This window comes from Heloderma suspectum, chromosome 4, assembly GCF_057233095.1.
Source record: "Heloderma suspectum isolate Gila_16-S chromosome 4, 16-S_ref, whole genome shotgun sequence".
In the NCBI taxonomy this organism is placed as follows: domain Eukaryota; kingdom Metazoa; phylum Chordata; class Lepidosauria; order Squamata; family Helodermatidae; genus Heloderma; species Heloderma suspectum.
In genome coordinates, this window is record NC_139461.1 from 137,868,725 (window position 1) to 137,894,622 (window position 25,898).

Here is a 25,898-nt window from a genome sequence, read left to right on the forward strand (position 1 = left end):
AAAGTCAACTATATATCAAAGAAGGCTCATTGATGGTTTTATAAAGACAACTCAGTCTAGTTTGTCTTCCAGCTTAACCCTATTGTATACAGCAATAGTGAACTCAATTCCGACCTCGCTTGTGTTACCGAAACCTGGTTGGATGAACAGGGAGGAGTCAGTCTCTCCCAAATGTGTCTGCCAGGATGTCTTGTGCAGCACAAGCTTGCCTAGGGGGGTGGTGTGGGGCAGCCTTGGTCTATAGGGATTTGATCCCCCTGGTCAGAGTCCCTGTCCAACAGTCAGCCAGTTTTGGGTATCTCTACCTGGTGTTGGGCACCTGAGACAGGATAGGGATTCCATTGGAGTACTGCCCACCCTGTTGCCCAACAGTCTCCCTGCCTGAGCTGACTGAGGTGGTCTCGAGCATGGTGTTGAGGACCCCAAAGCTTATGGACTTGGGGGACTTTAATATTCATGCTGAGGCTACTTTGTCAGGAACAGCTCAGGATTTCATGGCCGCCACGTCAACCATGGGCCCGTCTCAAATAATACCTTGCCCAACACATGTGGCAGGACACACTTTGGACCTGCTTTTTCGTGCTGGACTGGGAGAAAATGATCTGCAGATGGGGGAGCCAGTGATGACTCCTTTGGCATGGACAGGTCTGATCAGTTTTGACCTTCAGGTCACCTGTAACCTCCGCAGGGGTGGGGGACCAAATTTGATGGTCTGCCCCTGGAGACTGATGAGTCCGGATGGATTTTTGAGGTCTCTTGAGGATTTTCCTCCAGGCTTAGCCAGCAGTCCTGCCGAGGTCCTGGTCACCGCTTGGAATGAGGAGATGACCTGAGCTATTGAGACGATCACTCCAAAATGTCCTTGACCTAGTCGTAGAACTGTGTCAGCTCCTTCATATTCTGAGGAGCTGAGGGCGATGAAATGACTGTGTTGACGATTAGAGCGCAAATGGCAGAAGACTTGGAACGAATACGATCAAACACAGGTAAGAATCCACTTGCGATCTTATTCTGTGGTGGTGATGGCGGCGAAGAAATCCTACTTCTGTGCCACCATTGCAGCTGCTCAGTGTCGTCCAGCGGAGCTCTTTCATGTGGTTAAAGGCCTCTTGGGTGTAGGCCTTGGAACACAAGAAGTCGAACCCTCAAAGGCCTGCTGTGAACAATTTGCCAGACACTTTGCAGATAAAGTTGTTCGTATTTGCACTGACTTGGATGTCATTATTTTGACAGAGTCTGATATGGACGGGGCTGGTGCACCATCTAGTCATGTTATGGATACCTTTTGGCTTGTGCAACCTGAGGATGTGGACAAACTGCTTGGAGGCCTGAGGCCTGCTGCTTGTTCTTTAAATCCTTGCCCATCCTGACTTGTAAAACCTGCCAGAGCTGGGCTGGATATCTGGACCTCAGAGGTGGTAAAAGCCTCCTTGAGGGACGGCAAGGTCCCCACAGCTTTGAAAGAAGCTGTGGTGAGGCCCTTGCTGAAGAAACCAAATTTAGATCCTATGGTTCCAGATAATTACCGCCCTGTGTCAAATTTGCCATTTTGGGGCAAGGTGCTGGAGCGTGCGGTGGCCTCACAACTCCAAGCCGTTTTGGATGAAACTGATTTATTTAGATCCATTCCAGTCAGGTTTCAGGCCTGGTTATAGGATGGAAACAGCCTTGGTTGCCCTGGTTGATGACTTACGCCAGGGAATGGATGGGGGGAGTGCTACCCTGTTGGTTCTTCTGGACCTCTCAGCAGCTTTTGATACCATTGACCATGGTATCCTTCTGGATCATTTATCTGGATTGGGCTTGGGAGGCACAGTTTTAAAGTGGTTTCAGTCCTTTCTGGAGGAGTGGTCTCAGAAGGTGGTGCTGGGGGACTTCGGTTCCACCCCGTGGCCATTAGCCTGTGGGGTGCCGCAAGGTTCTATTTTGTCCCCCATGCTTTTTAACATCTACATGAAACCGCTGTGGGAAGTCATCAGGAGGTTTGGGCTGAAATGTCATCAGTATGCGGATGATACCCAACTCTACCTCTCGTTTCCATCTGCACATCCCAGGGAGGCTGTGGAACTCTGGAGGCTGTCTTGGGATGCATGAGGGTGAACAAGCTGAAACTTAATCCAGACAAGATGGAGGTACTGGGGGCTGGGAAACCAACTACTTCAGATGGAGGTTTACAACTGGTCTTAGATGGGGTTGCACTCCCCCTGAAAAACCAAGTGCGCAGTTTGGGAGTCCTCCTGGACTCTGAGCTAACTGGGCAAGCCCAGGTGGCTGCAGTGTCCAGGAGTGCCTTTTACCAGCTTAGGCTGGTACGCCAACTGCGGTCCTATCTGGAGAGGATGGACCTTGCCTCAGTTATCCATGCACTAGTCACGTCCAGGCTGGACTACTGTAATGCACTTATATGTGGGGCTGCTTTTGAAGTTCAGAAACTTCAGCTTGTGCAGAATGCAGCCACCTGAGTATTGGTGGGGGCAAGGTGATTCAATCATATAAGACCTATACTGCGCCAGCTACACTGGTTACTGGTGCGTTTCCAAGTCCTATTCAAAGTGCTGGTTTTGACCTTTAAAACCTTAAACGGTTTGGGACCAAGTTACTTGAAGGACCGCTTACACCCATATCAGCCTGCCTGTACTTTAAGATCAGAAAGAGAGGCCCTTCTCATTTGCCCACATGTGAGAGCAGTCAGGTGGGTGAACACATGTGACAGGGCCTTCTCTGCAGTGGCCCCACATCTTTGGAACAAGCTGCCATCGGAGGCCCGCCATGCTCCACCATTGCAGACTTTTAAGAAGGCCTTGACAACATATTATTTTACCTTGGCCTTCTATTGATGTGACTGCTACTGTTGCTGTTGCTGCTGTTAACATCTTTGTTGGTTTTAATTGATGTTTTAATTGTTGGCTTTTATTGTTTTTATTGTTTTTAATTTTTAACACTTCACTGTTTTTATGTATTTTACTGTTGTAAGCCACCTTGGGAGAGCTTTTGTCCTGAAAGGCAGCCAAGAAATATTTTAAATAAATAAAGTGTCTGAGTATGGATCCAGAGTGGTACCAACCACACACAAGAAGGGGATATTAGCAGTGGAGGCTGGTGGCTCCGATGTCATTGGGCGGTGAATCCACTCCAGGTTTTGGTCAGAACTCTAAAGGAGCTATTCAAAGTGCAATACACCTTGCATAGCTTCTTTAGAGTGCTGACTGGTTCTGACTGAAACCCAGAGCAGATTCATCATCCCACTGACATTGGAGCCACCAGCCTCCATGGGGTATTAGCAAGCTTGGGAGAAGAACCCCAAACTTTTAAGAAGTACAAGAACATCTTTAGGGGACAAAAACCCTAAGGGAGCCCCCCCCCCCCAAACCCAGTGAGGACTGATCATACTCAGTGGCAATGGAATGCTGGCTGACTGTTGGAAGGGGAAATATGGAAAACGGAGATGGGTGGTGGAGAGGAATGGAGTATCAGAACCCTGCACAGGAGCACTCCGTATTGCATCTTTTTGTTGCAGGTCCCACTTGTCAAGGCAGTGGTCTTCAAATGATGTGCTATGGGGAACCCTGGATTCCACAAAAATTCATCACGGGGACCGGTAATGGCAAACAAGCTCCCCTGGAAGACATCTTGCCCCAAACGACAGATCTACTCTTTCAATATGCTGGTGAGAGTATTAGGTATACTTTAAGATGGACTCTCAGGGCCAAAATATATGTGATGCTTAAGGCAACATTAGCAACTGCATTTTTTTTTTTATAAATAAAATAATTAGAAATGCACCCCCTCAGTTTTCATTGGGATAGCAGCATGCAGGGGAAGGGGTGTTTAGGCCTTTGTTCCCATCTACGATCCTTACAAAATCCCCCCTCCCTCCACCAGGGAGGGTGCTGTTGCACTCATGTCCTGCTTGTGGGTTTCCCGTGGGCAGCTGGTTGGCCACTGTGTGAACAGAACACTGGACTAGGTGGACCTTTGGTCTGATCCAGCAGGACTCTTCTTATGTAATGTTCTTATGATGCTTAGAAAGAAAGTGTCACTGAGAGCTTTCTCCCTCACAACTATGCAGGAGGTGTACAGAATGAAAATCAGTGATGGCTGCGGGAGGGAAGGATTAAGCCTCCCTCCTCTGCATACTGTGGTCCTGATTAAAATTGGAACACATCTGTGATTAAATAAAGGAATAAAAAGATGTATTTGCTAATGACACATTAAGCATCATGTGTTGTTTGACCCTTAGTTCACTCAGGGCAAGTATGACCTTTTCTACATAAGCTTGTTAATTGGCTGTTAATCTGCTGCATCTACTTCCAGTTTTGTCCCAGAATTGAGCTCTGAGCACTACACGAGGAGCAATTCCTTTCCTGCTTTTCCACTACATAACATCTAGGTGGCACTGTGGCATAGCAGAATAGCACAAATACAAAAGTGAAAAAGTGGTTTCTTTTGCTTTCACAATTAAATGCATTTTCCCAGCTCTAAAAGAACTCACTGAAAATGCTGTTTAGACACCGAAGCGAAACTGGAGGGTCACGATGTCATCTAAAGAACCTGTAAGCAACTGTGAGTAAGGAATGATGTACGCACGATAAATGCCTTCTGTAGAAAAGCCCTTTGAAGCCCAGTCAGTCTGGCTAGAGGTTCATATGAACTGAATGTGTAGCTTAGAACATGCCCCAATGGAATCTTAAATACTCATGGACTCCACAGCAGACCAACAAAGGTTCCTTGGCAGACAAATCAATGTGAGAGGGTTCTCTGAAGTTCCAGAGAATCCCCAAACACATTCAGGAATCCATTCGGATCCATAAGATGACTGGGGCGGACCATTTTAATGGGTACTCCACCCCTGCAGAGGGGTTGTGGAACCGAGAACTCGAACGTCACCAGATAGTGATCTGACCACGACAAGGGGGTGGTGGATATACCCCCAACTTTCAGATCACTCCCCGCTTCTCCAGAAACAAATATATGGTCTAGCATGACCAGCTACATGGATGGGCCCAGTTGGAATAGGGTACAGCTCCCAGGAAGCCAAGGTTTCCATGAAGTCCCAAGGTGCCCCCGTGAGGACGGCCTCTGAATGTACATTGAAGTCCTCCAACACCAATAAGCTAGGGGACTGTACACACACATCAGAGACCACCTCAAGCACCTCGGCCAGGGAGTCAATCGTGCAGCGGAGTGGGCGGTACATGAGCAGAATCCCCAGACTGCCCTTTGGGCCCAACCTCCAGTACATGCACTCAGCAACCATGGTCTCCTGGAAAGGGGGTCTGGTGAAGGCCAAGGACTCCCAGTAGATAACAGCCACTCCCACTCCCCGATCCCCAGCCCTCAGCTGCTGTGCATATGGAAATCCGGCTGGGCACACCCGGCTGCAAGGGTTGGAGCGGCAGCCTTAGCCAGCCGAGTCTCCATAATACATGCCAGGTCTACACCCTTATCCCAGATCATGTCATGGATGATAGATGTTTTCTGGGTAACAGACCTGGCATTGCAGAGCAGCAGACAAAGGCCTGAAGGTGGAGTCACGCCTCCCCCAGCGTGACTCCACCTTCCCCCTTTGGCTCTGGACAGGCCCAGAAGAGGGGACAGATATTACACATCTCTCCCTTGTTCCCTTTACCTGGCATGGTCTGCCCCTGTTGCACTCGTGCCCTGCTTGTGGGTTTCCTGTGGGCAGCTGGTTAGCCACTGTGTGAACAGAAGCTGGACTAGATGGACCCTTGATCTGATCCAGCATGGCTCTTCTTATGTTCTGAGGACATATGTGACACGCTCACACAAATATATGCATCTGTGTGTTGGAAGATAGTTTGATGTACACACAGATATATATGTCTCTGTGTATATCCTGTGTATTTCTTCTTATGTGTCACATTTCCTTTTCAGCTGGATCTTGTGTTGCATATGATATCTGGGAGTATTAATGGCACATTAATGACTATACCTGTTTGCTTTTGGATGTGCCACGTATATTTGGGATTCTTAGAGATGTATGTTAAGCCTTATTGGACTGATATGCCTTCTGATATAAGCCGTGCTCTATAATAATTCAGTGTAATCTTTTGATACATTTTGTAAGTTCACGGTTAGGGATGTATGATTCCCTTACCTGGTTCCGGTGGGGGCATCCGGTAGGGGCGGGGAGGCGATCTGTTCCTCCCCCCAGAATCCTCAACAGGGGTGGAGGTGATCCGGTCCTCCCCCCCAGGATCCTGCCTGGCTGGCTCCGCTCCGCAGCCATGCTGTGGAGCCGCCGGCCAGGCCGATCCACAGCAGGGCCTCCAGCCACTGCCGGGCTGGTGTGGACGCAAATGGCGTCCTGCGTAGGAGACGCCATTTGCGTCCCTATGGTAGCCCTTGATAGGCTACGTAAATATTTATATAGCCTATCGCGGCTACAGCAGGGACGCAAATGGTGGCTGCTACGCCATTTGCACCCCTGCTCTTTGCCGTGATAGGCTATGTAAGTATTTACGTAGCCTATCACTGCAAAGAGCAGGGACGCAAATGGCGTAGCGGCCGCCATTTGTGTCCCTGCTTTGTGCCATGATAGGCTACGTAAATACTTGCGTACCCTATCACGGCTGCCTGCAAGCACGCAAATGGTGGCCGCTACGACGGCCGCAATTTGTGGCCACAGCAGCCCAGCAGTGGCTGGCCGGGAGACCAGCTGGAGCTGCGGGTGGCGGAGCTGCCGCCATCGCATCCGCCCCAGGTAAACTCCGTCCCGGGGGGATTCTGCGGGGTGGCAGGGGGCGGGAGGCCGTTCTGCCACGGATTCCTCACTGGAGTCCGTGGCGGAATTCTCTGACATCCCTATTCACGGTATTGTTCTTTTGTAGCTTTCTTTCTTTTTTCCTCCAGAAACTTAGCGCCAAAAACATATTTCAGCACATTCCAATGCTAGAAATACAGATTGCAAATGTTTCAGAATTTCAGATCTGTTGCCAAAGTTTTGGCAACTTTGAATTCAGATAATATTTGAATGTATGCCAGATTTTGTTTTGACTCTAGTTTGCATCTTATTATGAGTGATGCAGTGCTATATGTAGTGTTGATGGCTCATGTTGGTACTGTACATTGACTTGGTAGTCTATAGTCAGGACTGTTTCTATTTGAAGCTAACAAACTAAAATGATGCATTATGGTAACCCAACTTTTACTTCCACAGAAGCAGAATCCTGCAAAATGGTATGCGTTATGTAAATTAAATAAGTTAGCACAAGTTTTCCTTGTGGACAATTGATGCTGCAATGTTTTCTATTTGGCATAATTTATGCTGCTGCTATTGGTCACTGCGGAGTGGCAAGAGGTTAATCTGATTCAGAGATTTCATCAGGCATTTCCAGTACACCTTCAGGGATATTGTCTCAAACCTATGGGCTAGAAACTTTGCCTTGGGGGCGGGGCGGGGCGGGGGGGATATACATGCCAGTTTTCAGAAAGCTGGATTCTGTGCTTGTATAAGCACATGATCTGTCCTGCTTATAGTGTCAGTGCAATAGCTCTGACTTAACCAAGCTGATTTGCCTATCTTTGCATCCTCTGAAGTTACCAAGAATGTGATCATATGATAGAGCAGCCTTGTACTGAATCAGTCTATTGGTCTGTCTGTCTGTCTGTCTGTCTGTCCGTCCGTCCGTCTGTCCGTCCGTCCGTCCATCCATCCATCCATCCATCCCAATACTTTGACTGCAGCTGCACTCCAGAATCTTAGGCAAAGCAAAGGCCTTACCCAGACCTAATACTTAAGAGATCATGTTTAACAGATGATGGTGGGGACTGAAACCGAAGCATTCTACATACAGAGCAGGTGCTTTTCCACTGAGTGATGGGTGCACACAATACTTTCTCGGGGATGATGATAATGAGGCTCACCCACTGTAATAGGGACGATGCACAAGCAGGATTTCATTGAAATCATTTTGCAAACAATTCTAGGGGCCAAAAGGCCATTCCATATGTGCTCTGTCTCTTTACCAGGGAAATACTCTCTTTTCTGGCTCATGTCCCTGGTTAGACATTGTCCCTATTTTTGTCTTTTGGAGAGAAGTAAGTCCATGGAGTTCAACAGAAGATACTCCAGCTCGTAACATTACAGGTGTGATTACTTAGCTAGGGGTGAAAAAGAGGCAGGACAACACCTCCTGTTTTACCAAAAGATGTAATCCTGTGCCCACTTACTCCTGCAAAAGCATTCATACGATCAGGCTGCAAAGATTCACTCCATTAAATGTTTTTTAAGCTTTAACAGAGACTGTTACCAACACCCTCTTGGTACTGAAGCCAGCACAGGACAGGTGATTGCAGAGGGAATTAATATAGCATACAACCCTGCAGTGATGTGCAATGAAGTGGGTACAGCACTCGCAAAATGATCCTTGGTGCCCTGTTTGCGTCTGTCAACCCTTGGAGAGTTTGCCATTCACACATTACACAGAGGCAAAACTGGGTTTTGCCACTCAGTGGATTGGATCCAGACTTAGTCATACTTAGGGCAGACCCATTGAAATCAATGGGACTTAAGTTAGTCCTGACTAACGTAAGTCCCATTGATTTCAATGAGTCTACTTTAAGCGTGACTATGTCTGGATCCAAACCAGTGCAAATGGGTAGCTGCAACCAATCACAGCTCCCTAATGGGTGCACTGGAATGGAGTTTATGTTTTCAAACACTTCTTTGTTGCATTCACACTTTACATTTTTAGGTGCACACAACACATCCTAGGTTTATACCTAAAATGTAATGTGTAAAATGGTCCTAAGGTCCATCATAATAAAGTGAACTCTCCATACGGATACCTGTTGTGAGGGTTTGAGGCCTACAGAGGCAAGGTAAAAAGGTCAGGCCTAAAGGCCTAGGGTTTTATGATGGGGTGGTATCCCTGAGAGGAGTAGTTTCATTTCCCCAGTAGGTTTCATTTTCCTGAGTTAGGTTTCATTTCTCCAGGTCTGAAACAGTACTTTTGGTTTTGGGGAAGGAGGGGATATAAAGGGGGAGAGAGAGCCAGTGAGACAGAGACAAAAGAGAAGGGGACCAGAGAGAGAGAGGAAGACCTGAGCATGAAGAGAGAGCAAGAAGCAGCAGCCTGGAGAAGCCTAACTGCAGCTAGGGTAGAGGAACTTGCATTTTTTCAACTTTTATTTTGTCTTAAGGCCTCTACACCCCACATTATTGGGAAGGAGAAGTTTAAAAGAAAGAAGGTGGGACTCTCAAGAAGACAAGAGATCATTGAGGAGTTGCTCAGGGGGTCCAGGTCATAAGAGGAACAGCGACACTGTAAAAGAAGAAGAAATGGGGGATTGACGCAAGTTCATTATATTTAAGTGGGATTAATAACACACGGGAGTTAACTGGGCAGTGACAATTATTCCATAATACAATAATTAATGTAACATTTACATTTTCATGTTAGGAACTGCTTGAACAAAACTGTCTGCTAATGATTCTAATTAGCATTTTAAAAAGCTTTTCTTGCACTCACAACTACCACTGCTGCAGAAGAAGAGGCTGTAAGCCCATGTATGTATGTTACTGATTATAAACAGAGAGAGAAATGAATGAAGCACAATTTACAGTAACAAAAACTTGGTATTTGTTATTCAAATGTTTTTGATATGGAGTCTAATTGTATTTGCTTATCACTGTAATGTAAGTATCACTGAGCTTCAGACTAAAAGTGTGCCAGGATTCCGGGGGGAAAAATTAAAGAAAAGGAGACAATTTTCCTTGGCTTGACAAGTCTTTCACATTGCCTATATGTGTTTTAAGTCAAACCAAAATATAGCCAGGGGCAGACAGGAGTTTCAGCAGTGTCCACTGTAATACTGAGTGTTTTTAATTACTGTAACAATAAATCACAGAGGAATGTCCTCCAGGAATGAAATGATTTTCTTTTTTAAAAAAACCCTGTCTTGGAATATTTCTGAAATTCAATTAATTGAAGGCACCAGATAAAAGGTACATGTTCTTAATGGCTGTAAAGGAACCCTAAGGGATGTAACCGAGCTCCGAGCTGAACTTCAAAGTGTGACAGAAATACTTACAGTATTACTTTTAAAAGTATTCAGATCAATGAATCAGTTAAAATTACTTATACATTTAACAGCTTTTTCATTTTTTCTTTTTGAGCTGGAGAGACAGAATTGCTCTCATTTCCTGCAATACCAAAAAAGAAAATGAAAAGAAAAAAAGGAGAACAAAAAGGGGGGCGCTGTTGAAACCTGTAAAAGAAATTGTAATTAAAGGCAGCCTTCAGTCAAAAATTGGTATTATGAATTTCCAGTTGACACATGATAAACAGGCCAGGATAACATAAAAGTGGCTTGATGAGACCTACATTTGGAGGCTTTATGCTCACATTTCACAGGGTTGTGTAAATATTTCTTTCCTGAACACCTGAGGTATGCTTCTTGTTGACATGCAAGTCTCCCGCAGCTATAATGTGCTAATCCTTTGACTCACTATTGCCATATATGATTTAGCCAAGTGGAATCTCTATGGTCACAGGCAAGTTATGCTCTCCAAGTACCAGATACTGGGAAACAGATGACAAGGAAGAGTTGCTGCCTGTGTGTGACCTGCTGGTGAGCTTTCTGGGGCATTAGATTGGCTGCTTTTGGAAGCCAAATATGAGAGCAGGGGTGCTGGTAGGTAATTGTAGATCCTGGACTTAATGATCTTACAGGGCCCCCTTTACACGGGGCCCTGTACTATTTCTCCTGTCTCCCCTACCCACTGCCATCTCCTGCTTGACAACTGTCTCTACATTTCTGATAAAAAGGTAAAGGTGTCCCCAACCAGTCGTGTCCGACTCTAGGGTGTGGTGCTCATCTCCATTTCTAAGCCGAAGAGCCAGCGCTGTCCGAAGACGCTTCCATGGTCATGTGGCTGGCATGACTGAACACCGAGGTGCACTGAACGCTGTTACCTTTCCCGCCGAGGCGGTACCTATTTATCTACTTGCAGTTTCTTGCTTTCGAACTGCTAGGTTGGCAGAAGCTGGGACTGAAGACGGGAGCTCACTCCGTCATGCGGCACTCGGGTCTCGAACTGCTGTCCTGCCGACCTTCCAGTCTGCAGTTCAGCGTCTTAACCAGTAAGCCACAAAAACAAACAGACAAACTCTTTGCCACCCCTGATGAAAAAAACAACAACTCCGAGTGTGTGCAGTTGCACATTTTATGCTCACTCAAATCAAAGTTCGAGAGGCAGAAACGGTGGCTAGTTTTAAACGTCTCTTGAAAACACACTTGTTCACACACAGGCTTTCCCTGACCTGTGAGGGACTCTGCTACTACCCAGTTTTATTGTGTATGGTGCTGTAATGTTTTTAACGATGGATTATTTCTATCTTTTTTTAATCTTGTTTTATTGCATTTTGTTGTGGACCACTTAGGGCTTTTAATATATCAGCAGTATAAAAGTATTATAAAAATAAAATAAAATAAGTATATTCTAGCACCCTTTTGAGTACAGGAATATAAAGGACGCATCCGCTCCAGTGGCTTGACCCTGGTGCAGAGGCCAGGCCTGTTTCCTGCTGTCCAGAGCCCCACCTGCTGCTCTCTGGGTGATCATTGGTGGGGAGGCTGTACTGTGGGGCTCTGGACTTCTGCCCCATGGTTGAGCCCTAACTGTACTAATGTTTGACAGGTCTTTTGGTCTCTTCAAGCAGGGCAATTCATCTTTACTTGTATGACGCTTAAGAGTGTCTCTACCCAAGTGATTTATTCTACACTCATTGACTGGTCATTCATGGAAGTTTGTGGATCCTTTCACCAGCGGTCCCCAACCTTTTTGGCGCCAGGGGCCAGTCCAATTTTTCCACAGACCAGGGGGCTGTTTCCACTGGTGGACTTCGGGACACTGGGACGCAAATGGTGTCCGCCATGTGGACGCCATTTGTGTCCCTATTCCTTGCAGTAATCGGCTACGTAAAGATTTACGTAGCCTATTACTTGTAGAACAGGGACGCAAAGGGCGTCTGCATAGCGGATGCCATTTGCGTCCCAGCGGCCGGAAGTCTGCCAGTGGCTAGAGCCGGCTGGCAGCTTTGGGGACTCGCCGCTAAGTGGAGTCGGCCGGGGCTGGCGAGGATTCCGGGGGTGGGGGGGAGGGATGGATCGCCTCCCCCCCTGCGGACCCCCACGGACCCAAGGTGAGGGGGTTTCGCACACCTCTGCGGCCCGGTTGCTGACAGGCCATGGACCGGTACCGGTCTGTGGCCCGGGGGTTGGGGACCCCTGCTTTACACAACGTCATCAACCTCCAGGATGTCTCCTGCACATTTCCCCCTTTATCCCGCCTTCAAAAAGATTGGAGATAAGTTAATGGTGCCGGCGTAGTGCTATGAACTTGCCAAGGAAGGACTTCCCTTGATTCAAACCATATTTCTGCCATGTAAATGCTTGAGCAAAATGCCTCCGTTCAGCGAAGAGAGACAGATCTGATCCCCCACCCCACCTAACTTGGAATCAACATCCTCTGCTAATTCAGAGCACCCCATTACGTTCAGTGGGGCTTACTCCCAAGTAAGTGTGCCTAGGATTGCAGACTTGCAGCACAATCCTATGTCTACTCAGAAGTAAGTTGTAGCTTTTCTGGGGGCTGCGAGGTTAAGTGATGAAAGCAAGACTCTGCTCCTTCGCACACATGCCAGGGAGGGAGGGAGGTGCTCTCTCAATTCAAACCACGTGTCTGCCGTGTAAAGGAGCCCATCCTAATCCCACAAGGAAACCAAAAGCAGAAAGCCCAGGTAAGGATGCAGGTTTTTTGCCTAAGAGGTTGCTTTGGGGAGGCTGTTAACAGGCTGCTGGAGGAAGGAGGCCTTCTCTTCCCAGTCTCCTGGCTTGGCTTTTCTTTGGTGGTGGCTTCTCTGGAAGCTGCAGAAATGCAAGAGAGCCAGGCTCCTCCCTTTGCTGGCTCCCTGTCCCCTGCAATACTTTCCTCACCTTTGCAGGGTGAGGGAGAGTTGAAGCTTTCTCCACTTAACACTGTTGTGGCTGCTGTGGAGACCGGCATGATCTCTACCGTTGTTTGATGATGGTGGCTCTTCTGGAGTGTGAGTGGTCTGCGCACCCTGGAAAGGCAGAACCCGGTAGTTAGCCTATCTATATGGTGGGGGTGGGAGGAGAAAATGAATGGGGCCATGGCTCGGGACATGCTTTGCATGCCGAAGGTCCCAGGTTCAATTCCCCACATCTCCAGGTAGGGCAGGAAAACCCCCCGGCCTGAAACTCTGGAGAGATGCTGCCTGTCAGTGTCAACAACACTGGGCTAGATGGACTCAGTTATGACAGCTCCCTATGTTCTTAAGACAACACCAAAAATGGTAGAAGAAGGCAGAGGAGAGGCAATCGGCTGATGCAGAGAGAGAAATATAATTCCAAGCTGTCTGCTGGAATGGTGATGGTAGTGGGGGTGTCCAGTGCAAAATGCATCCTCTGGATTTCACTCCTGCAGCCTGACTGCACGGATATCCCTCTGAGAGGTTGGAGATAAGAATGGATTAAAGATGGAAGGGATGACGTTTGACCATGGGCATGCACACAAAGAGCTCTGATCCCAAGGCAGGTATAAGTCCTCTGGCCTTCCATGCTGCCACCACCACTGTACCACCACCACCATTCCAGTTAAACAAACAAAGCAAGCCCCCACCCTCCAGAGCTGTGGCCTTGGCATGCTCATCTCTTGGGGCCTGAGTCTTTGAAAGAGCAGAATACATAGAATTATTACCCTTGAAGAAGGCACATGACAAACTATGTTGTGCAGGCGTGTGTGTGTGTGTGTTCATGTTCATTTGGCATCAATGTGAGGATTAGCCCTGTGCAATCAGGTTACACTGAAGGCATGGAACAGAGGCATAAGATCATATCATCCCATCCTGTTCCTCTAGCCTCCATATGTGGATCATGCTTTGTGCTGTATGCAGGTTGGCTCTGTAATGTGTGATCGGAGACCCCTACTCTCTCCCTCCATGTATTCACTGTACTCCACTTGCAGTCGTCTGCATGTGGCTATAGAGTACACCAAAGTACTCAAGGGTGTGAGCACATAAATGCATGGTTAAGGTGTGGGTGGTGGTATTTGACCTTGGGTATTCTAAGTCCGACTGTTACCTCCTGGACGACACGGAGATGTCCACCAGCTTTTTGTGTATGTTATGGCTCATAAACCCCTTGGAGATGCATCACGCTACAGCTGTTGAGCATGGCCCATGCACGTAGAAGGTCCCAGGGTCAGTCTCTGGCATCTCCAGTTAAAAAGATCAGGTAGCAAGTGATGTGGAAAGCCCATTGCCTGAGTCCCCGGTCAAAGCAGGCAAGACTGTGATGGGTGGACAAACAGCCTGGCCCAATGGAAGACTGCTTTCTGTGTACAGCACTTAGAATTCCAAATGTTAAGTAGCAGGAGCAGGTCTTTGCCCTCACCACCACGCTATTGCTTTTTTCAAAATGGGCAAGTTCAGTCCTACTCAACGTATTGCCCTTGGAGTCTCCGGTGTGGTGCCCATGGGCACAAGTGGGCCTGTGGGCACCTGTCTTGGTGCCAGTCAGGCTCCCTGCTCCTCCTGATTTTATTTTTCTGAATATGTTTTTAACTGAAACATTTTTTAAAAATGGGGAGGCTGGTATGCTGCATCTCAACCATGCGTTAACCACCTTAACCATGCGTTCTTAACGTTGAGTCTACATTTTAGATGAGGGGTCAGCTCGAGGACCAAATTTCATTTTGGAGAAGCTTTTGGTGGGCCTATGAGAGGCATTTCAGCCTTTTAGAATGGGAAGAAAACTGCACAAAAGCCAGGAAACCACCCAAGGATTGGTGGTTGGGGGAAGAGGGTGGGGCCAGAAGAAGGGGGCATGGCCTGCTGGGGAAGCCCAGTGGCCAGATTTGGCCCCCAGGCCTGATTCTGCTCTTCTGTTTTAGACTGACCTGAGGACTGTGGGCTCTTTCCAACGTTACACCTGCAGAGGAATGACAAGAGTTGGCATCGTTCCACTTGGGGCTGCACAACTGCCAACAGAACAACTAGCACAACTAACGTAAGCAACACCGAGCTGAGTGAGGTCATAATGCCTTGTGCAATGCCTTGCACACGTGGACTCCAGGTACTGAATATGACACTTGCGCAAGAACGAAAATGAGGTTTCTGCAAGCGATAGAAACTTTGTGCGGGTGGAATGGCATTGTTGGCTACAATCCCCTGTCACAACAGTGCAGTACGCATGTGTATTTGTATTATAGCCCTCCTCCTGATGTGCTAGTTTATAAATGTAGGGCTTTAAAAAAAAATGTGGGATTGCAATACAAAAATATGACTCCTCAGATGCAGCCTGAAGTGGGAAAATCCTACCACTTCACTCTGCACAGGGTGAATCTCGGGTCTTAACTTCACAAGCGCTTATAGTTTATGAAAATGAATAGATTGCTCCATGGCTATACTTTCCAATAGCCAGTTACAGCGAGCTAGGTCTAATTCTTCTCACAAACAGGTTGGTGCTTAGGGATTGAATGCTCCTCAGTAAAAATCGGCAGTGGAGGCTGGTGGCTGTGATGTCTGTGGGGCGGTGAATTCGTTCCGGGTTTCAGTCAGAACTCTACAGGAGCTATCCAAGGTGTTTCACAAAGCACCTTGAATAGCTCCTGTAGAGTTCTGGCTGGTTCTGACTGAAACCTGGAGCGGATTCACTGCCCCACTGACATCGGAGCCATCGGCCTCCACTGTAAATTTGGTTAGCCATATTTGAGAGCCCCCCAACCTGAACTTCTACAGACCAGAAGCAGGTTTACGCCTTCCTCTCCTGTCTGCAAGAAGCAGGTGTAGAAGAAGACTTGGACGGAGGGAATTGTGACTCGTCACCAGGAAGGGAACTTTTAAACACTTTCTCAGACATTCCAGCAAACTCCTTTGATCCAGCTCACTCGCTGGATCGTCACCTTGCTGTGGTGAGTGGGCTTGTGTGTTCCAATGAACCCTGTGAGCGAAGCTGTTGGGGGTCATGTACTCCCAGCAGGGCCACTCATGGCAGTAAGGTCAAGGGGGAGGAACCAGACAAAGAACGATCCAAGAAAGTCCTCAATGGCAGAACAGGTGGAAGATAACAAGGTGTATGTTACAACGGCTGTGAAGGTGGATGAAGGCTGCAGCAGATAAAGGACTACCAACCGTCATCTTATTCATGCCATTGGATTAGAGCCTTTTTCTGTGAAGATTTTGTGTTGATCATTGTGCACTGATCTCCACACATAAAACAAAGTCACGCACAGGCGCCTTCCAATCCAAACCCCAAACAACCAAAAGTCCCATGGCAATCGGCAGATGGTAATGGGGGCAGGACTGTGAAATCCAGACGCCTCTAGCCATGGACCGGCACATGGGCGGTGGATACAGATTCAGTCGTCCTGACTCAAGGACTGAAGCAGTTGAGTAGTTTGGCAGCTGTATCCACGACTGAGCAGTCCTATTTAGGATCCACTCTGCTCACCCCGTATGGGAAGGGGGCTAGAAAAGGTGCCCTAAAAATAGTCTGCCTCACCTCTTCCCTGACTGGATTACCACATCCAGTGGGGTCACCATTTAGCTGTCGCAAACAAATGAATTTTGGAACTTGGAATATACGGACGCTGCTGGACAATACAGATAGTGAACGCCCTGAACTGCCATCATGGCAAGGGAGCTGAGATGTTTTAACATTGACATAGCAGCACTCCAGGAAACCCGAAGAGCAGGAGAGGGACAACTGAAGGAAGAAAAAGGAAGTTATACCTTCTTCTGGAAAAGACTGCCTGAACAAGAATGATGAATACATGGAGTAGACTTTGCTATTAAAAATGATCTTATGAAGCTCTTGTCAGAAGTTCCTACTGGCATTAACGAACGACTCTCAACCCTTCGAATAAAACTTGCCCCAAACCAGCAGGCAACTATTTTAAGTGCTTATGCACCAACATTAGATGCTGATGAAGACATCAAATAAATTTTTTTACTCCCAGCTGGATACCATCTTATCAGAGATACCTAAGGAGGACAAAATTATCCTCCTGGGTGATTTCAATGCAAGAGTTGGGCATGATTTTGACTTGTGGCTGGGGACCATTGGGAAAGAAGGAGTTGGCAATAGCAACCAGAATGGAATTCTACTTCTGACTAAATGTTCAGAGCATAATCTTGTTATTACCAACACACTCTTTCGCCAGAAAAATAAATTTAAAACATCATGGAAGCACCCTCAGTCGAAGCACTGGCATCTCCTAGATTATGTAATTGTCCGTGCCAGAGATCGCTGCGATGTACTCCTCACCAGAGCCATGACGAGTGCTGACGACTGCTGGGCAGACCACCGATTAATTCGTTCCACGATGGCCATTAAGACTGTCCCTCAATGTAGGCTCCAAGGAAGAAAACTAAGATGTAAAATCAACACCCCAGCCCTTCAAGATCCTATTAAGCGAGCCTGCTTTCAAACAACTCTTAAGGAACACCTACCTATGGAAACCCCTGAAAATGTCGAGGAACACTGGAATAAACTGAAGACCTCCATTATCGCAGCCTGTGAACAAACTATCGGATACCAAACTAAGAAACATCAGGATTGGTTAGATGAGAATGATAGGGAGATTGAACATATTATTGTTAAGAAAAGGAAAGCCTTCCAAATATGGCAAAAAGACATCAACTGTGCTGCTAAGAAAAAAATCCATGCCAAAGGTGCAAAGGCTGAGGTCCAAAGAAGAACTAGAGAACTTAAGAACACCTGGCGGATAAAGAAAGCTCAAGAAATCCAGCATTTTGCAGATGCTCATGATGCATGGGGCTTTTCTAATGCCACAAAGGGCATCTGTGGACCAACAAATCATGGTACATCCCCCCTATACTCAATAGATGGTGCCAAACTTCTAATGGACAAAGAGCCTATATTGCACTGCGTTGGAAAGAGCATTACCATAATCTCCTTAACCGTAACTCTATTGTGGCTGATAAGGTCTTCCTGCAAATCCCCCCCCCCCCCCGAGATGAGCTTGCAGTATCCCCTAGTTTGGAGGAAGTCAGTAAAGCCATCAACCAAATGAAAAAAAAAACAAAGCTAGCAGACCCGATGGGATCCCTGTTTAAAGAAGGAGGGCCTGAAGCTACACGACAGTTTCACAAGCTCATCGAAAAAAATCTGGATGAGGGAGGAGATCCCAGCAGACTTCAGGGATGCCATAATTATCACTCTCTTCAAAAAGGGTGATAGAACAGATCGTGGAAACTATCGAGGCATCTCCTTTCTAGCTATGGCAGGCAAAATCCTGGCAAGGATTCTCGCAAACCCGCCTTTTACCTGTCTCAGAAGACATCCTCCCTGAATCCCAAAATGGCTTCTGCCCCTCCAGGGGGACAGTGGATATGATCTTCACCACACGACAGCTCCAAGAAAAATGCAGGGAGCAAAACCAACCTCTGTACAAGGCCTTTATTGATCTGACTAAGGCCTTTGACACTGTAAACCGAACTGCTCTCTGGACCATCCTTTTGAAAACCGGATGCCCTAATAACTTTGTGAACATCTTGCGGCTCCTCCATGATGCCAACAATCTTGGATAACAATGGCTCTCAAAGTGATCCATTCAAAGTGGGATCAGGTGTTAAACAGGGATGCGTCATTGCTCCAACTTTATTCGCTATCTTCATCGCTATGATTCTACACCTTGTTGAAGGTAAACTTTCCACTGGTGTAGAAATCATATATCGAACAGATGGAAAACTTTTTACTCTCAGTAGGCTGAAAGCAAAAAGTAAAGTAATTACAACCTCTGTCATAGAACTTCAATATGCTGATGATAACGTAATCTGTGCACATTCAGAGGAAGATCTCCAAACTATCCTAGACATCTTCGCAGAAGCATATGAAAAGCTCGGCCTCTTGCTTAACTAGGGGTGCACGAAAGCCACTTACCTGGTCTCGCAGCTTGCTTCGCGGTGGGGGGGGAGGCGTTTCGCTACTCCCCCCGAAGTTCAGGCCGGGGGGGGAGGCTTCCCGCCTCGCCCGGCCAAAATTCAGGCCGGGGAGGAGGCGCCTCGCCTCGCCCGGCCGCGAAATAAAAAGTTTTTTAAAAAAACACGCCCCCGTGATAGGCTACGTGACGATTTACATAGCCTATCACGGCTAGATCTGCAAAGTCAGCCGTGATAGGCTACGTTAATCGTCACGTAGCCTATCACGGGTGACTTTAAAAAAAAAAAAGCGCGTACGGCTAATGGCGGCCCCCATAGGGAGCCGCCATTCGCGTTCCTTATTTGGTCGCTGTAGTCTACGTAAATCTTTACGTAGACTACGGCGAAAATAAGGGCAACGCAAATAGCCCAAATAAGCGACCTACAGCGACCAAATAAGGAATGCGAATGGCAGCTCCCTATGGGGGCCGCCATTAGCCGTACGCGCTTTTTTTTTTTTAAGTCACCCGTGATAGGCTACGTGACGATTTACGTAGCCTATCACGGCTGACTTTGCAGATCTAGCCGTGATAGGCTATGTAAATCGTCACGTAGCCTATCACGGGGGCGTTTTTTTTTTTTTTTACTTTTATTGGAATGGCGGCGGCGGCAGCCGGTCAAAAGACCGGCTGCCGCCTCTGCCCCTGTCGAAGACCTGCTGAACCGCCGCCGGGACCCGCCACCGGGAGGGACATTCGGGAAAGGTAAGTCCCATCCTGGGGGGGGAGTGCGGGGGGTGGGGGGGTACGGAGAATTTCTCCCCAAAACTACTTTGGGGGGCTGAATACATTGGCACTCGGCCCCCTGAAGTTTCGGGGAGAAATTCTTCCCCATCCCTATGCTTAACATAAAAAACCCCCGAAGTGCTTTACCAGCAAGCACAAACCAACCCCTCTGTAGCGCCATCAATTCAGCTTAATGGTGTGATGCTGGAAAATGTCAATCACTTTTCTTATCTTGGCAGCCATCTCTCCACAAAAGCTGACATAGATGCTGAAATTCAGGATTGCCTGAGCTCTGCAAGTGTAGCATTCTCCCGAATGACGCATAGAGTGTTCGAGGATTGGGACATTCCAGGAAGACCAAAATGCTTGTTTACAAAGCCATTGTACTACTGACCTTACTGTATGCCTGTGAAACATGGACCACCTATAAACGCCCCCTCCAACTTCTCGAAAGATTTCATCAACGCTGCTTCCGAAAAATTCTGCAAATTCCTTGGGAAGACAGATGGACTAATGTGAGCGTACTGGAAGAAGCAAAGACCACCAGTGTTGAAACAATGATTCTCCAACATCAACTTTGCTGGACCGGCCATGTTGTTCGAATGCCTGATCATCGTCTTCCAAAGCAGCTACTTTATTCCCAACTTATGAATGGAAAACGGAATATTGGTGGACAGCAAAAAAGATTTAAAGATGTTCTCAAAGCTAATCTAAAAAAATGTAACATAAGCATTGAGAACTGGGAAGCTCTAACCCATGAGCATTCCAACTAGGGATGGCGGAGAATTTCTCCACGAATCTTCGGGAGGCCGAATGCCAACGCATTCGGACCCCTGAAATTGGTGGGGAAATTCTCCGCCGGCTCCCTGCCCCCCCCCGGGATGGGACTTACCGTGGCTGAATGTCCCTCTCGGTGGCGGGTCCCGGCGGCGTTTCGGTGGCGTTTCGTCGGGGGCGGGGGCGGAGGCCGGTCTCCCGACTGGCTGCTGCCACCGCCATTGCAAAAAAAAAAAGTGAAGTAAAAAAAAAACACACACACCCGTCATAGGCTACGTAACGATTTACGTAGCCTATCACGGCTAGATTTCCAAAGTCAGCCGTGATAGGCTATGTAAATCATCACGTAGCCTATCACGGGTGACTTTGGAAAAAAAAAAAAAGCGCGTACGCAAATGGCGGCGGCCCATGGACGCCGCCATTTGTGTTCCTTATTTTGGCACGTCTAGTCTACGTAAAGATTTACGTAGACTACGGCGAAAATAAGGGAACGCTATTTGCGTTGCCCTTATTTTCGCCGTAGTCTACGTAAATCTTTACGTAGACTAGACGTGCCAAAATAAGGAACGCAAATGGCGGCGCCCATGGGCCGCCGCCATTTGCGTACGCGCTTTTTTTTCCCCCTCCCAAAGTCACCCGTGATAGTCTACGTGACGATTTACATAGCCTATCACGGCTGACTTTGGAAATCTAGCCGTAATAGGCTACGTAAATGGTTATGTAGCCTATCACGGGTGTGTGTGTGTGTGTGTGTGTTTTACTTTTTTTTTCGCGGCCGGGTAGACAGGGCGCTTCTACCCGGCCTGAATTTCGCCGGCGAGGGATGGGGCGCCTCCCCCCCGGCCTGAATTTCGGCCGGGCGAGGCAGGGCGCCTCCCCTCCCTCGCCTGAACTTCGGGGGAAGAACCGAAGCGCCTCCCCCCCACCGCGAAGCAAGCTTCAAGAACAGGTAAGGGACTTTCGTCCATCCCTAGTTCCAACTGGAAGTCAGCCTATATTAAAGGCACTATGGACTTTGAAGAAGCACGAGTACAAAGCGAAGGGGAGAAACGAGCTCCGCGAGAGGCACGTCAAGCAAACGGTCACCGTGACCACCTTCCACCTGGAAACCTATGTCCTCACTGTGAGAGGTTGTGCGGATCCAGAATTGGCCTTCACAGCCACCTACAGACCCACTGCTAAGACTCTACCCCTGGAAGACAATCTTACTCGGTCACGAGTGATCGCCATGATGATGATGATTTGGACACATTTTTGATAACACTGTGGACTGTTTCCCACCTACTGCACTGGCAAAGGGGAACACTGAGGGGCACTGAACAACAGGAAAACTCACAGTAGATTACAGTCACAAAGTCAGCTGTGCTCAGGTGTCTTCTGATGGTTCATTCTCTAGGAACCAGAATAACAACAAGGAAGACAAGGGATTCCCAGCAGGCAGAATAATGGAACGACAAGAGTGACCTACAAAAATGTACTGATCTCCATGTTGCAAAACAAATACTTTTCTGTATGAGATTGTAATGCAATGTGTATAGAAGAGTACAAGAATGCACGATGATATATTAATTAAAACTGAATGCAAGTTGTACAACACTTCCAACTTTTAATACCGTCTGGCTTAAAATCTGCATTTAGACTATAAGTTCTGACTATAATGCACGTCACTGACAATGATGCGAGAGTAGAGGCTAAGAGACTGAGCTGTATTATTATTTCCTTTGAGGAGAAAGTCACTCATATTCGCGCAGAACTTGATGCCACAGTTATCGCAGAGTCTGGGGAAGTGTCCAGTGCTCCGTCTGGTTGTGTTTCCTGGGATCAGTTTCAGTTGTTGCAGCCTGATGATGTGGACAAGACGCTTGAATCAGTCCGTCCTACCACATGTAACCTTGACCCTTGCCCATCTTGGCTAATACGATCTAGCAGGGGTGGATTAGCTGGGTGGGTCCAGGGAATGGTAAATGCTCCGCTCTTTCAGGGGGTGGGTCCTGCTGCCTTGAAAGAGGCTGTAGTGTGCCCTCTCCTGAAGAGGCCCTCCTTGGACCCGAGGTGTGTGAGAACTATCACCCCATCGCTAATATCCCCTTTTGGGGCATGGTGTGTGAGTGTGTGGTAGCTGGGCAGCTTCAAGTGTTCTTGGAGGAAACTGATTATCTGGACCCATTTTAGTCTCGTTTCAGGCCAGGGTACGGCACTGAAATGGCCTTGGTTGCTCTGACTGATGACCTACTCTGGGTGAAAGACAGGGGGAGTGCGACCCTGCTGATCTTCCTGGATCTCTCAGCGGCTTTTGACACCATTGATCATGGTGTCTTACTGGATCAGCCCTGAGGGATGGGAGTTGGGGGCACTGTGCTACAGTGGTTCCGCTCCTACCTGCAGGGCTGATTCCAGAGAGTGGTATTGGGGGATTCCTGCTCTACCCCGTGGCTATTAAGCTGTGGGGTGCCACAGGGTTCTGTTCTATCCTCCATGCTGTTCAACATCTGTATAAAGCTGTTGGGTGAGGTCATTAGGAGTTTCGGGGTGGAGTGTCACCAGTACGCTGATGATGCTCAGCTCTATTTCTCCTTGTCGTTGGAGTCAGCTGGGACAGTGAAGGTGCTGGACCAATGCCTGGAGGCTGTAATGGGCAGGATGAGGGCCAGTAAACTGAAGCTGAATCCTGACAAGATGGAAGCTCTGTGGATTGGTGATTCCCGAGTCTGGGAATTGAGTAAGTGACCTGTCCCGGATGGGGTTGCACTCCCTCTGAAGGAGCAGGTGCGTAGCTTGGGAGTACTCCTAGATCCATCCCTGTCACTGAAGCCCCAGGTGAACTCTGTGGCCCAGAGTACTTGGGGCCAGCTTTGGCTGATCCACGAACTACGGCCTTTCCCACCCAGACAGGGATAACCTAGCCACAGTAGTGCACATGCTGGTAACTTCCCGATTAGACTATTGCAATGCACTTTACGTGGGGTTGCCTTTAAAGATGACTCAGAAGTTGCAGCTAGTGCAAAATGCAGCAGCTAGACTGTTGATTGGAACATCAATTAAAGATCACATAACACCGGTCTTAAAGGAATTGCACTGGCTGCCAATATGTTTCCAGTCAGAATTCAAGGTGCTAGTGATGACATCTAAAGCCCTAAGCACCTTGGGACCTTGATATTTGAGGGAGTGCCTGCCCAAGGATGGAGATCTGTTGGAGCAGCCCTCCTCTGCATCCCACCGGTGCAAGACATACACTATGGTGGGACATGGGAGAGGGTTTTTTCTGCTGTGGCACCCCAGTTGTGGAATGGAGGCCCAATTGGCACAGCCACTAGTTTCATTTCAGCGCCAAGTTAAAACACGGCTTTTAACCAAAGTCTTTGAGGGCTAATTGGATTCCCTGAGTTTGCACACTGTTTTAATTGTTTTATTGTTTTAGATTTTAAATTGGTATTAGCTAGCTTAATGATTTAGCATGTTTTTAGCTATTTAAAGTATTTACTGTTTTACACAGTTTGAATTGATTTTATCTGTATGCCACCCTGAAATCCTAATGATATAGGGCAGGATACAAATGTTTTAAGTAAATAAATAAATATGAAGGAAATGTGCACACAAAATGCACAGACAGTGAAAATTTCACAACATGCATTATATTAGGGAACATTGCTTGCAAAAATGTGTATATTAGGCCAAATGGAAATGCACATATTGGGAGAAATATGCATGAAAATGTGTACAGATTTTCGTGCAGGCTTAAAAAAATCAAGTTGATGCAGAAACAGGACATGATTAACTTATAAGTGGAAAAGATGAAATTGAGAGAAACTGAAATGGACAGATTCATCTATACTATCCCTCCTTGTTCTGGAATCGTTTGATTGCATTCCCCTCACAAGTTTTGGCTTCTGTCCTGCACTTCATTAGGCTGGGTTCAAGGGATATTAAGCTGTCTTGCAGTATGTGGCACTGCTGTGGCAGTTCTGGTCAGAATCCCACTCACCCTGTTTTTATCAAAGTAGCATAAATTGAGACATCTGTTTGTAAGGAGCAGTGTTTCAAATGCAGAATTATTTGGAGTGGTGCAGTTTGATCCTCTGCAGCTTCCCTTTTTCCAATTCCATCCTCACTTTTAGGGAAAAGCATTGGGTTTAGAAATCGTTGGGGTGGCCAGAGCTTCACTGGAGATAAATTTGCATGAGTGATAGCGATTCTCATTTCCCAGCTCCAAATGGTAAGAGATGTATTAATTATCACGTTGGGGGAGGAGAGCAGTCCCGCCCACCCCGAATACACTTATACCTGTGAGTGAAGCCATATCACCGATGCCAGCCAGCCTTTATTGTAAGGTATAGCTGAAGCTTCCCAATGAGGCAGAGTGATGGATAACTTCATTATACGACTTGTGAGGCCTTTATTTCTTTGTCTTGTGCCTTTCCAGGTTCTGTTTAATCACTTAGCTCTGGTTGAGCCAGGTGATTTCTTCAGTATTATATGAAAAAGCAAGTTTTTAGCCTAGCCAGGCTAAACAGAAATGTGTGCCTATTCTTGAAGATAGCATGTACTTCATGCTCCCAAGTCCTGCAATTTGGAGTGGTCTATAGCTCCCTTCAGACATTATTTTCCCCATACATCCAAAGAACACGTTGAGGGGAAACGTCCTACATGTATCTGTCCCGCCCCATTTCATTAAATGCCTCCCTAGCCTTTCCTCTAATAGAGTATATTCTATATAAATAATTTGTACAGCACCTATAGGAACAGAGCTGGGGGTGTGGCTTATGAGGATAAGTGGGAGGGGCTTAATTTGTAGGGATCGGGAAGGAGGTTGGGGTTTCTGGATTTCATCAAGGGCTCCTCTTCAACCCCTCTCCCCCATAATTTGAACACTCTGAGCAATCAGTTCTCAGAAGCCTATTCGCTCTGAACCTTGAGGCTGTGTAAAGCCATCATGATTAATAGCCATTGATAGCCTCATCTGCAGTGAATTTGTCTAGTATCACCTTTTAAAGCCATCTAAGCTAGTGGTCATAACTACATCTTCAGGAAGCAAATTCCACAAACTAGCTATGAGCTGTGTGGAGAAGTGTTTTCCTTTATCCGTTCTGAATCTCCTCCCAATTAGCTAGGATGACCCCAGCTTCTAGTATTATGCAGGAGAAAGTCTCTATCCACTTTCTTAATAACATGCATATTTTTTTATAAACCTCTGTCATATCCCCCCTTAGTTATCCTTTTGTAAAATTAAAACCAAACCAAACCACCAGTCATTGTAGCCTTTTTTGGCAGGGAAGTTGCTCCATTTTCTTGATCACGTGGTTGCTCTTTTCTGCACTTCTCCAGCTCCACAGTATCTTTTTTGAGTTGTGAACTCAACTGTACACAGTACTCCACGTGTAGGTAGCTGCACCATAAAAGCATTGGG

The 25,898-nt window shown here is 47.2% G+C and overlaps 1 long non-coding RNA gene across 1 annotated transcript in view; it reads left to right on the forward strand.

Annotated features, from left to right (window-relative positions):
• LOC146347445 (uncharacterized) overlaps nucleotides 1–9,910 on the forward strand; it is a 14,188-nt gene extending 4,278 nt beyond the window's left edge. Inside the window, exons 2-3 of the long non-coding RNA XR_014789875.1 lie at nucleotides 3,518–3,667; nucleotides 9,166–9,910. This is a non-coding gene — a long non-coding RNA (uncharacterized LOC146347445). The remainder of the gene's footprint in view (nucleotides 1–3,517; nucleotides 3,668–9,165) is intronic.
• The last annotated feature ends 15,988 nt before the right edge of the window (nucleotides 9,911–25,898 follow it).